The following is a 12300-nucleotide window of genomic DNA, read 5'->3' as shown; positions in this document are numbered from 1 at the left end:
CACCTTTAGCCTGAAGGAAAGCTGCACATGAATGAGGCTCACACAGAATAATTATGATTCCCACAGCTCAGCACTGCCTTCAGTAGCTGACAGCACTAGAACTGGGAAAGATTCATTAGGATACACAGGCTTCCCCTACCCATAGGGGTGCTTTTTTTTTATTATTACAGATTCTCCTTAAAATCTGAAGCAGGGTCAGATTTGGGTGATTTTCCATCTAGAGTGGTTTATTTTCCACAGTCAACTGGTAAAACTTAAAATGTTTAGTCACAGAATAGTGTTGCCAACCGCCCGTAAATTTACGGGCAGCCCGTAATTTTTTATACAAATTAAGCTGCCCGTGAATTCCGTAAGGAATTCAGCAGCGTCTGTAAAAGGGCGGATTGGCCGCCCGCCGTGTTGCAGGACAGCGGCGCAGTGGAGGAAGAGCTGTGGGCAGCGGTGGAGAAGGGGGGCAATCTTCCCCCCTTCTCTCACCTTAGTGCTCTCCCTCCCTCGCTGACTGTCCCCCTCCTGATCTAAGTGACTGAGTGGCTGGCAGTGGCGCTTGGCAGTGGGCGGGACTTACCTTCCGTCTCGCTCCTGCGCCGGAAGTTCTGCTGCTCTGGTCTGGACCAGACCAGAGTAGCGGCAAATCATCCTGCGCCAGCGACGAGAGAAGACGCAGGTAAGTTCCGCTCACTGCCGCCTGCCACTCAATCACTTAGTACAGGAGGGGAGAGCGAGCTGCTCCCCTCCTGCTTTGGGGGGTCACCTGGCTACCCATGGGCACATATACATCTGGCTACATCTACTGGGCACATATAACCCTGGCTACATCTACTGGGGACATTTACCCCTGCCTACATATACTGGGGACATATACCTCTGGCTACATATACTGAGGACACTGGCTGTTTGCCATTATGTGCATTTACTGGGGAAAAGCTGTCTCTTATCTGCATTTACTGATGAAAAGCTGTCTGTCATGTTTATTTACTTGCCATGCCCATTTTAGTCGCCGCAAATTTCCTCGAACATGTTGCCCCCTACCCATTTGACTGCCCCCTCATATGTGCCAGTCTAGAACCGGCCCTGTACCCCTGCCTACATATACTGGGCACATATACCCCTGGCTACCTGTTCTGGGGACATCTCTTCTCCTGGCTACCTGTTCTGGGGACATTTATACCCCTGGCCACCTATTCTGGGGACACCTTTAGACCTGGGGCTACCTATTTTTGGGGAACCACTGCTGTCAGATTAAATGTATTTTGGGGAACTGCTGCCAGATTATGTGTATGTTGGGGGAATAGCTGCTGCCAGATTACATCTATTTTTTGGGAACTACTGCCATATTATCTGTATTTTGGAAGAACCTCTGCCAGATTACGTGGATTTTTGGTGAAATGCTGTATGATTACATGTATTTTGGGGGAAAGGGGGGAAACACTATGGCAGAGCTCAAACTTCCCTGGCAGACCTTTCACAGCAATATTAAAATCATGTATATTTGGCCCCACCCACATTCTGTTGTGTGGCCACGCCCATTTGTCAGTGAAAAAATCTTTTGTCAGTTAATTTTTAGGTATTTGTCAGTAAAAAAATAACGTGAACGGTTGGCAACACTCACAGTACACATTTAAAGCATCTGAAAAATGGGTTGGGGCTCCCCATGCAGGCTGGTATTTCCCAGGAAAATGAGTAAGAGGCTTTGCTGCCTGAGCAACATCATGTGGAAGATTGTAGGGGTAGTACAGGGATGGGGAAGCTTCCACACCCCCACAGGGAACCCTGGTCTAAAGTTATGGCCAAGTACTTCTCCTCCCCACTTCTGCTGTCCAACAGAGGTTGGGACATGATGGTAGACAGCTTATAGCTGAATCGCCCTTTAATATCAAGGAGGCCTGCCGATGTCTGCACACCCAGGTGAAATGGGTATACATACTTACCTATTCCCAGGAAGAGTAAAAATATTATAAAAGGTTTTTAATTTTATTATTAGACCACAAATAACTTATTAATGATCTGTTGCTAATATCTTACTCATCTCAGGGCTTGTTTCCATTACATGCAGATTCTGGATGCAGAAAAACTGACTCCAATGAAAACCTATGGGCCTGTTTCCACTAAATGCAATTTTTCTGATGCAGATTTCCCATAGACATTCATTGGAGTCCATTTTTCTGCATCCAGAATCTCCATGTAGTGGAAACAGGCCCTTAAAGAGATACTGAAGCAAGAATAAATCTCGCTTCAGTGCTTATATTCAGCAGAAGCACGCGTGCCCCTGCTAAAACGCCGCTATCCCATGGCTAAACGGGAGTCCCCTCACCCCCAACCCCCCCCCCCCCTCGCAAAATCAACGACCAAATTGGCCGTAGATTTTGCTGCTGCTGGAGGCAGGGCTAACGGTTGCAGCCCTACCTCACAGCGAGTCTATCAGCGGCACATCGCCGCCACTCCCCCGCCCCTCTCAGTGAAGGAAGACAAAGGGGCGGGCGAGAGGCGGAGATACACGCTGACAGACGTGCGTGGGGCAGGGCTGCGGCGGTTAGCCCTGCCCCAATGCGGAAGCGCTCCTCCGCTGCACGTAGGGTATTTTGAAGGTAAGGGACCCCCGTTTAGCCGTGCGATAGCGGCGTTTTAGCAGGGGCACACATGCCCCTGCTAACTATGAGCTCTGAAGCGAGATTTATTCTCACTTCAGAGTCTCTTTAACTTCAGAGGCCACATTCACTGCACTCCAGCAGCAATATTGAAAAAAGAACACCAGCAAAGAGCATCTTTAAATCTCCTCAGAGGCTACCCATTGGTTCATTTATCTGGACCAATAAGATTCCTTCCTGGGGAATATACTCATTGGTCAGATCAGAGTACTGAAATGCCCAGGTAGAACTTTCAAGCATACTGTTTGCTGGGGCTCTTTATCTCCTCTGCAATACAGAACATTGAAAGATCCCTGGGAAAGCATCTATGAATATCTAGCACTTATGAGCAATAACCTTTTGTTTATCATATACAGTATATGAGATGCATATTTCTTAACATATTACAGTGTGTAAGAAGATTATTAAGTGTTACTTTGGTAGCCAGGGAAAGCAAGCTATTGCCTGAAAGGTACATTGACCCTCTATGCTTCAGGGTCATAACCTGCGATGAGTCTCCAAATGAAAGGTGTTTGTGGTCAGCACACTTAATTGATGCAGATCTTTAAGATGTGCAGGGCCGTTTCTACGGCCGTGCCGCCGCCCTGAGCACTGCTGGGAGGGGGGCGCTGTGATGGAGGTGGGAGCCTCAGCCGCGGGGAGGGCAGCCCGACCTCTCCCTCCCTTCCACTCCCCGGGCCGTCCTCTATGCGATCTCCCCTCGGACTGTAGAGTAATGCAGCAGGGAAGCGCTATAGAAAACTACTCACCTCCCTGGTTCCGATCGCTGCTCTCGCCGCCAGTCTCATCTCTCCATAGACGTTGATACACACACACACACACGCACACGCTGCTTCCGGCTAAACAGGAAGCAGCGTGTGTATGTATCAGCGTCTATGCAGAGAGATGAGACTGGCGACGAGAGAGCAGCGATCGGAACCAGGGAGGTGAGTAGTTTTCTATAGCGCTTCCCTGCTGCATTACTCTGCAGTCCGAGGGGAGATCGCATGGAGGGCGGCCCAGGGAGTGGAAGGGAGGGAGAGGTTGGTGTCACATAGTTACTTTGGTTGAAAAAAGACATACGTCCATCGAGTTCAACCAGTACAAAGTACAACTCCAGCCCGTCCCCCACATACCCCTGTTGATCCAGAGGAAGGCGAGAAAAAAACCCCACAAGGGGCCCCAAAAGGGAAAAATTCCTTCCTGACTCCAGATGGCAATCAGATAAAATCCCTGGATCAACATCATTAGGCATAACCTAGTAATTGTAGCCATGGATGTCTTTCAACGCAAGGAAAGCATCTAAGCCCCCTTTAAATGCAGGTATAGAGTTTCCCATAACGACTTCCTGTGGCAATGCATTCCACATCTTAATCACTCTTACTGTAAAGAACCCTTTCCTAAATAAATGGCTAAAACGTTTTTCCTCCATGCGCAGATCATGTCCTCTAGTCCTTTGAGAAGGCCTAGGGACAAAAAGCTCATCCGCCAAGCTATTATATTGCCCTCTGATGTATTTATACATGTTAATTAGATCCCCTCTAAGGCGTCTTTTCTCTAGACTAAATAAACCCAGTTTATCTAACCTTTCTTGGTAAGCGAGACCTTCCATCCCACGTATCAATTTTGTAGCTCGTCTCTGCACCTGCTCTAAAACTGCAATATCTTTTTTTGTAATGTGGTGCCCAGAACTGAATTCCAGATTTCACGATTTCGCGAAAGCCATTGCGGCAAGCGCATGTAAATGCGCTCAAACTAAGATCTGGAGAGCCCCTTTAAATTCATTAGCCTGTTTTTAGAAAATTAGAGTTTTTCCATCTCACAACCCCTGCACTGGGGGATGTGAATGTTTGTGTTGTACTTACTGAAATAAGCCATTCACCCTAAAACCAGACCATCCACACAGGAAAAAGGTTATCTATAAGGCCCCGTTCACACTGCACACGTTTCCAGCCACGTTTTGGAAACGCGTGCAGGTGGCCGACACGCACGACATCAGACATTGCATAGAGTGCAATGTCTGATGTTAACACTGCATGCGTTCCGGACCTGTGCGGTCCGGGAACGCATGCTGCACGCATTTTTTTTAAAAACGCATGGCTGTCCCATTCACTTTTCAGTGATGGGATCAGCCACGCAACGCACACAAACGCGGATAGTGTGCGTTCGTACGCGTTGCGTTCCCGTCCGCGTTTGTGATGTGAACGGGGCCTAAGGGGGGGCAATAAAGATTATCCAGGAAGTCTCTTCCACCCTAGTTTTAAAGATAAGAAGAGGAACTCATAAACTTATTAGGACCCATTCACATTCCTGCATCTAGCCTGAGGGGAGTTAGAGAGAATGACTTTTAATTCACCTGTATATGAAGGAATAAGTCCTTCAGACATTTTACTAAATTAATCAGTTTCCTGTCGAGGCTAGCCATTACAAAATCAGCAGACCATAATTAGTAATGATTTGTGTGTGGTGGAACCAATCAGAACGTTCCTACCATTATCCGAAAACAAGCAACAGTGTGATTTGCCTCGGGATACCCCAAGATGCACGTTTGGTATCTGTGTGATACAGAGAACGCTAGAAGCGCGCCCGTGTCACTCGCTGCAGGTTTTGGTCGGCTGTTGCCGAGCTATGATCATTTCAGTTATTTCATATTCTTTCTGCTTGTCATGACAAAGGGCGGGAGAAGGTATACAACACCCATCTCTCCTTTTACAACTCCGCCCTCTGGCAGAGGAAGAGTTAAAACCAACAATGCTGGACAGAGAGGGGAGTCTTTTGCCCAGCCATCCTGTACCATCACGGATTTGGGCTGGATGATAAAAGGATTAACACCTATTCCACAGAACTTTCCAGAATTGGACTATATATCTCCGTGGGACTTACCGCAAAGGACACGGTAACTTGACAAACTGCTCAGACTGTAATCGGCTATTATTTTCATATTGAACCCTTATTATTTCTGTATCCATTTGTTTCTATTGCTATATTTTGTTCTGCATTATTTCTTTAAATAAACTATTTAAAAATCGTTCGTCTAAGTTCTGTTCTGAAACCTCCGCCAAAAGAATTCACATCTTCAAAGAGAGACATGTTACCATAACTGCTTTGATATTAAATATTGTTTTGCTATCTCTAGAAAGGTTGTTAAATTAACCCTTTTCCCTACAGGATTTAGCAAGAGTTAGAATTAGCGCATTCGCACGCTTTTATTGCGGATTGGTGGCAGCGACCTGGCCTCTATATGAGAGCACAGATAGTCCAATTTCGATTGTATATACAATCGATAAAGTGTGTGGACTCACCAACCAATCCAAAAGGTTACTTTGCCTGCAGTTCTGACTGCCTTCAGGATTCCTTCAGGGTCTGAGGCTTTGTGGTAAACTGCAGCAAAGGGAACAGGAATTGGTGGGTGACTGCGCATACGTCACATTGCCGGCAGCGGTGCGACCAATCTTTGGCGTCACACTGTTCACCCTATTACAAAACATCAGATGTGTCTATTCCCCGAATGGTAACGGTGTCAGATTAGACAAGATTGGCGCGCGTTGTCGCATTATTACCGGACGACCCAGCAACCGCTATTTTAACGTCAACTTGCTCACAGTCTTACAAGCCATTGGAGGCGATTAATCCCTGATGGTACTGGAGTAAGTTGCGGGGCTGTTCGACACAGTCGGGCTGCCCTCCCCGCGGCTGCGGCTCCCCCCTCCATCATGGGAGGCACCTACCTAACCTATATTGGGGCAGCTAGCTATCTAACCTATCCTGGGGGGCACCTACCCATCTAGCCTATCCTGGGGGGCACCTACCCATCTAGCCTATCCTGGGGGGCACCTACCCATCTAGCCTATCCTGGGGGGCACCTACCTATCTAACCTATACTGGGGGGCAGCTACCTATCTAACCTATACTGGGGGCAGCTACCTATCTAACCTGGGGGGCAGCTACCTATCTAACCTGGGGGGCAGCTACCTATCTAACCTGGGGGGCAGCTACCTAATCTAACCTGTATTGGGGGCACCTACCTACCTAGCTAGTCTATACAGGTGACAACTACACTGGCTACCTATATTGGAGGCACCTACCTAACTAACCTATACTGGGGGCATCTACCTATCTAACCTATGCTGGGGGCAACTATTCTGGCTACCTATATTAGAGGCACCCACCTAGCTAACCTGTACTGGGGGCACCTACTACCTATCTAATTTATAGTGGGGACGCCTGCCTATCTAACCTATACTGGGGGCAACTATACTAGCTACCTATACCGGAGGCAACTATACTGGCTCACCTATGCCTGGCTACCTATACTGGGGGGACCTATAGCTGGCTACCTATACTGGGGTACCGATTCTGGGGGAATCTATACTGAGTGCAACTATACCTGGCTAACCTATACTGCGGGCACCCATACCTTGCTGCGGGAAAGGGGCGCAATTTTTACACCCTCGCCCTGGGTGCATTTTAGCCTAGAAACTGCACTGAAGATGTGAACTGGCTATCTGGCAATGGCTGTTTCAACCTCATTTTTTCCATAAAAAGGGATGTGGCTGTGGTTGTCCTCCTGGACTTTTTTGTTCCTAATTATTCATAAAACACATGCTTAGTCTCCAGAAGTAAACAATGGAATTCTGGATTAAATATTCAAAACAAGCACATCATACAGGATAATAGAGATGGTCAATGAGATGTAAAGAATTCTGAGTTGATGTGTGATTATGCAAATTTATGCAGTTTGAAAATGGACCAATCAAATCCCGCTGGTGGAATTTAATTGGCATATTTTGAAGCTGCATACATTTGTATAATCCAGCATCAACTCCGAAGTATTTGTTCTCATTGACCATCCCTACAGGTTTGTTTATACCAGTTATACTTACTGTATGTGGATCTGAGCTGATGCACCTTTGGTCATCCTTAGCATGCAGCATTCCTAATATATAACTAGTGACTTGATTTCTCCTAATTGTATTCAGCCTGTGTTTAATACTGCTCTACATTCATCAGCACTGGGATACACTCAACTTGTTTTACATCTATTAACATCTCTCCAAGGCTGTCTTTGTAGAACACATTATGGCCCAATAGCCAACCTATAGTGAGGGGAAGGAAAGGAGAGCCAAGGAAGCTGGGAAAGAAAAACAGGAGAAAAGAGAAGTAGGGATCATCCAATTTACCCTCACTATGCTGAGTGTACAGTATGTTGCGCTGTGTGTCCCTGTGCTTGAATGTATGCAGGGAAAAACCACACATAGTAAGGGCTTGTTTACACTATGGGCGTTGGTTTTTTAAGTGCTAGCGTTTTTTATAAAAGCACTTGTGCAATGAATTCGAATGTGAGTGTTCTCACACAAGAAATTAGCTTTCTTTCAAATCACAAACGCGGGTTCTGTATTCATTTGAGCATTTGGGCTTCAATGTAAGGTGTAGGAAAATTGTAAATTGCTTGGCAAAGACATTTTGTTAGCGCTTTTCAAGAAAATTACTTTACAATACATTGAGTTCTAAGTTAAAGAATTCACTTCCTGTAGTCTTCACACAGAAAATTGCAAATCAAACACCAAAAGCGCTTACAAAATCGCTCTCTAAAAATGCAAATCGCACAAAAGAGCCTCTAATATCACTAACAAAAGCACTCAGGCTTAGTTCATACTATAAATCTCAAGAACTAAGAACTTATCTGAGCACATCTGGGATATTAGAGAGGACCTGAGCTCAGAACTTCCTCTCTGCTCTAAAAGATAAGCAACAGCATAATAACCTTTGCAGGAAACGTTTTTTCTTCAGTGCGGTTACTTCCTGGGAGCAAAGAAAGGGTTAATCTCCTGTGTTTACATATTTGGTCAGAATTCGCCTGACAGCCCAAATCACACTAGCTCATTACTTGCTGGGAAGGGAGAATTGGACAGGCTGTTCTCTATAAACACACAGGGTAGATTTATCTGTTACCATGTCTCCTGTGCAAGAGTTCAGGTCCACTTTATTGGAAATACTGGAACATCTCTGAAGAGCATTTTATTAATTGTTACTCTGGTTTCCAATGGAATTTAATGATAAAAGGAATACCCAGATCAATGATAAGAAGGAGAGGACAATGACTGAGTTCAGCAGCAATGAGTTAATGCAGAATTATGCAAATTCTGTATGCAAATTTATGCAGCTTGAAAATGGACAAATCAAATTAAACGATTGGTCCATTTTCAAGCTGCATACATTTGCATACAGAATCTGCATAATCCTGCATGAATTCGGAATTATTTGTACCTCATAGACCATTCCCAATAGCACTTTCACATACTAGCACCATACTATCTACATAGAGTTTGTATGTTTACCCCATATTTGCATGGGTTTCCTCCAGGCACTTCACTTCCATCCTTAACGGGAACCTTAAAAGAGGGATATGGATGTTTGCTTTTAAACAATACCAGTTGCTTGGCAGTCCTGCTGATCTCTTTGGCTGCATTAGTGGCTGAATCACACACCTGAAACAAGCATGCAGCTAATCCAGTCTGACTTCAGTCAGAGCACCTGATCTTGATTGCTTGTTGGAGGGGCTGTGGCTAAAAGTATTAGACACAGGATCAGCAGGAGAGTCAGGCAACTATGTATATGTGCAAATAAACTGGTTGCCTTCACCCCAAATTGCCCTGTCCTAGACAGGGACATATGGTAATATTGAGTGCCTCTCAGGGACAGTTAGTGGCAGGACTTAAAAGTGCTGCGTAAGAGGTCAGAACTATATAAATACACAATAATAATAGTATTTACTGACAATCCCCTGTATTAAACTAACATTTACCTTGCACTTTACCCTACACTTCAGAATGTTCTTATTCCAATATAAGAAATAACTGCCAAACCTCAATGCCAGCAGAAAGGAAGCATGACCGAGTCTGTAGATCCTAGTGTCAATCTAGAATGGTTAAATGAATTTGCATCAGAATTCCAATTCTGGCTTCAATTCTCAAAGCATTCTCGCATACACTAAAGCAGAAAACAGCTGATTTGATCTACCATTTTGTGAAATTGCAATTCGCTAAGACTGTCACCACATGCAAAACTGAAATTACCGACTAGTGAGGCAAATTACCGACTTGTGAGGTAAATACCTCAAACATCACCATGCAGTAAAACAAATGAGATGTCTGCTATTTTATCTCCAGCCTGAAGCCCATCTGCATCACATCTTTCATCCATTTTCCCTGCACTGTAATGATACATCAAATACCACGATTCCTTAAAAATACCAAATGAAATCCCAAGGTAAAAAATCTTTGGTAATTCACCAAAACACTGCATGACAATTCACTGTTATGCCATGTGTAAAAAAACGTGGTGGATTTGGAAAGTCTAAAACAAAATGCGTTATTATACCGACCCTTTATTTATTTTTTTTTACCAAACTTCTTAGGTTTGGCTTCAATTAAAGGGAACCTAAACTGAGAAGGATGTGGATTTTTCCTTTTAAAATAATACCAGTTGCCTGACTCTCCTGCTGATCCTGTGTCTCTAATACTTTCAGCCACAGCCCCTCAACAAGCATGCAGATCAGGTGCTCTGACTGAAGTCCGACTGGATTAGCTGCGTGCTTGTTTCAGGTGTGTGATTCAGCCACTACTGCATCCAAAGAGATCAGCAGGACAGCCAAGCAACTGGTATTGTTCAAAAGAAAACATCCATATCCCTCTCAGTTAAGGTTCCTTTAAACCTCCCTGGCGGTATGATCATTTTCAGATTTTAGGGTCTTTTCTGAACATTTTAGACACTAAAATCAGGAAACCATCATGCTGCCAGGAAGCCAGCATAAAACAGATATTGGCTTCAATTCATTAAAGAAAACCTGAGGCGGGTATTTTAAATCTTAAGAGAACACAGAGGCATGTTCTGTGCATATTAACATGCCTCTGTGTGTCTGTATTGCCGCCTCTAGTCGTCCGTCCCCCCACCGGGGTCTGCTATCCATCCCTGTAAAAAGCGCCAGGCTAGTGACAATCTCCTTGCCGCTAGCCTTCGATTTACCTTCTGCCTGTTATTCATTATGCACTCCGCCGCCTCCGTGAGCTCCCTCCGATCAGAAGCTAACCCGCGACCCAGGAAGTACCTCCCAGGTTACGGCTTAGCTTCTGATTGAAGGAAGCTCATGGAGGTGGGCAGCGGCGGGGACAGAGGCGGGGGAGTACGCAATGAATGACATGCCTAAGGTGAATAGAAGGCTAGCAACAAGCAGATTGTTGCTAGCCTAGGGATTTTTTACAGGGGTGCAGAGCAGACCCCGGGGGGTGAGGGGGGAAAGGTACTAGAGGCTGCAATACAGAGACACAGAGGCATGTCATTATCCACATGACATGCCTCTATGTTCTCCTAAGATTTAGAATACCCATCTCGGATTTTCTTTAATGAATTGAAGCCAATGTCTGTTTTATGCTGGGAACACACAATACATTTGATTTTCCCCGCAATCGATTTACCATTCGATTCTCTGCTCGATTCTCGTATTTTCAGTTCGTTTTTCTTATCTTTTTTCCATTCACTTCTATGAGAAATCGAGCGGAGTATCGGACTTGACGGAATTTAGTAATCAAAAGCATCTATCGGAACGATTCTACCGTTAAAACGAAAGGTGTGTTCCCAGCATTACAGAAGAAAGAAATCTGGAACATGGATATCCTTTCAGATCACAGAAAAGCCAATTGTACATAAATACTGACCTATTCCATCTCACATGCCATTTCTATGGAAACCTCAACACCTGCACATCCAAGGTCAGTTAGTGCTGCTGGTGATATTAGTTCTTTTGGAATGGAATTTTCAAAAGAACTTCACTTTGGAACAAATACAAAAATATCAGAATTTGATAAAAGATGTGATAATACAATTAATTAAAACTACCTCAGACTACTGTAGACCCATAACCTGTGGAGTCTTCAGGAATAGAGTCTGAAGAAGGTTTATTAGTCGAATGCTTACTTTTTGTCTTATAAGTGTCAGTAGTAGCAAAATTACCTCGCGTCTGACGTCACGGCGGATGCCGCCGCCGCCACCTCCTCTGCATCGCTTCCCACCAGGTCAGGTCTCTCCAGGGCGCATCTCAGCAGGGCGCACGCGCGCACACAGAAACAGGACCTTTATGCGCTGAGGAGAAAGGTCAGCTGACCGGCCGGTCAGCTGGCGCCTGGAAACTGGCCTCTGCCGCCTGATTGGTTGAGAGGTGTGCGCGGAACTGTGGGGATCACCCTTGCATTTAAGTCCCGGGCTGTCAGTTCAACATTGTCTGCTGTTGCTGATACTTTGCGGTTAAGCTCTCAGACCTTAGATAGTTCCGGTGTGCTTTGATCCGGGAGGAAACCAGGGATTTCACACAAGATAGGAATTGTTAGATAGCTATAATTATAATTGATATTATTGGCTCTATGTGTATGAACCTTGCCTGAACTCTACTATCCTTGGCCTCACGATTCTGTGCTCTGCCTATCTGTCTAGTTGCCGACCTCGACTCTGCTCTTGCCTTCTGATTCTGTACCTTCGCATATCTGATCGCTGCCAACCTTTGCTATCCTCTGATTACGTACTATGTGCCGAATTTGTACTGCTGCCTGACCGATCAGTTACCGACCCTGCCTGTACGACCTCTCCTGTTCTGGTGATAGTCCCACAGCCAGGGACTATC

Source organism: Hyperolius riggenbachi, chromosome 3 (assembly GCF_040937935.1).
Source record: "Hyperolius riggenbachi isolate aHypRig1 chromosome 3, aHypRig1.pri, whole genome shotgun sequence".
NCBI classification, from domain to species: domain Eukaryota; kingdom Metazoa; phylum Chordata; class Amphibia; order Anura; family Hyperoliidae; genus Hyperolius; species Hyperolius riggenbachi.
The sequence above is the reverse complement of the archived record's forward strand: the minus strand, read 5'-3'. Positions refer to the sequence as shown.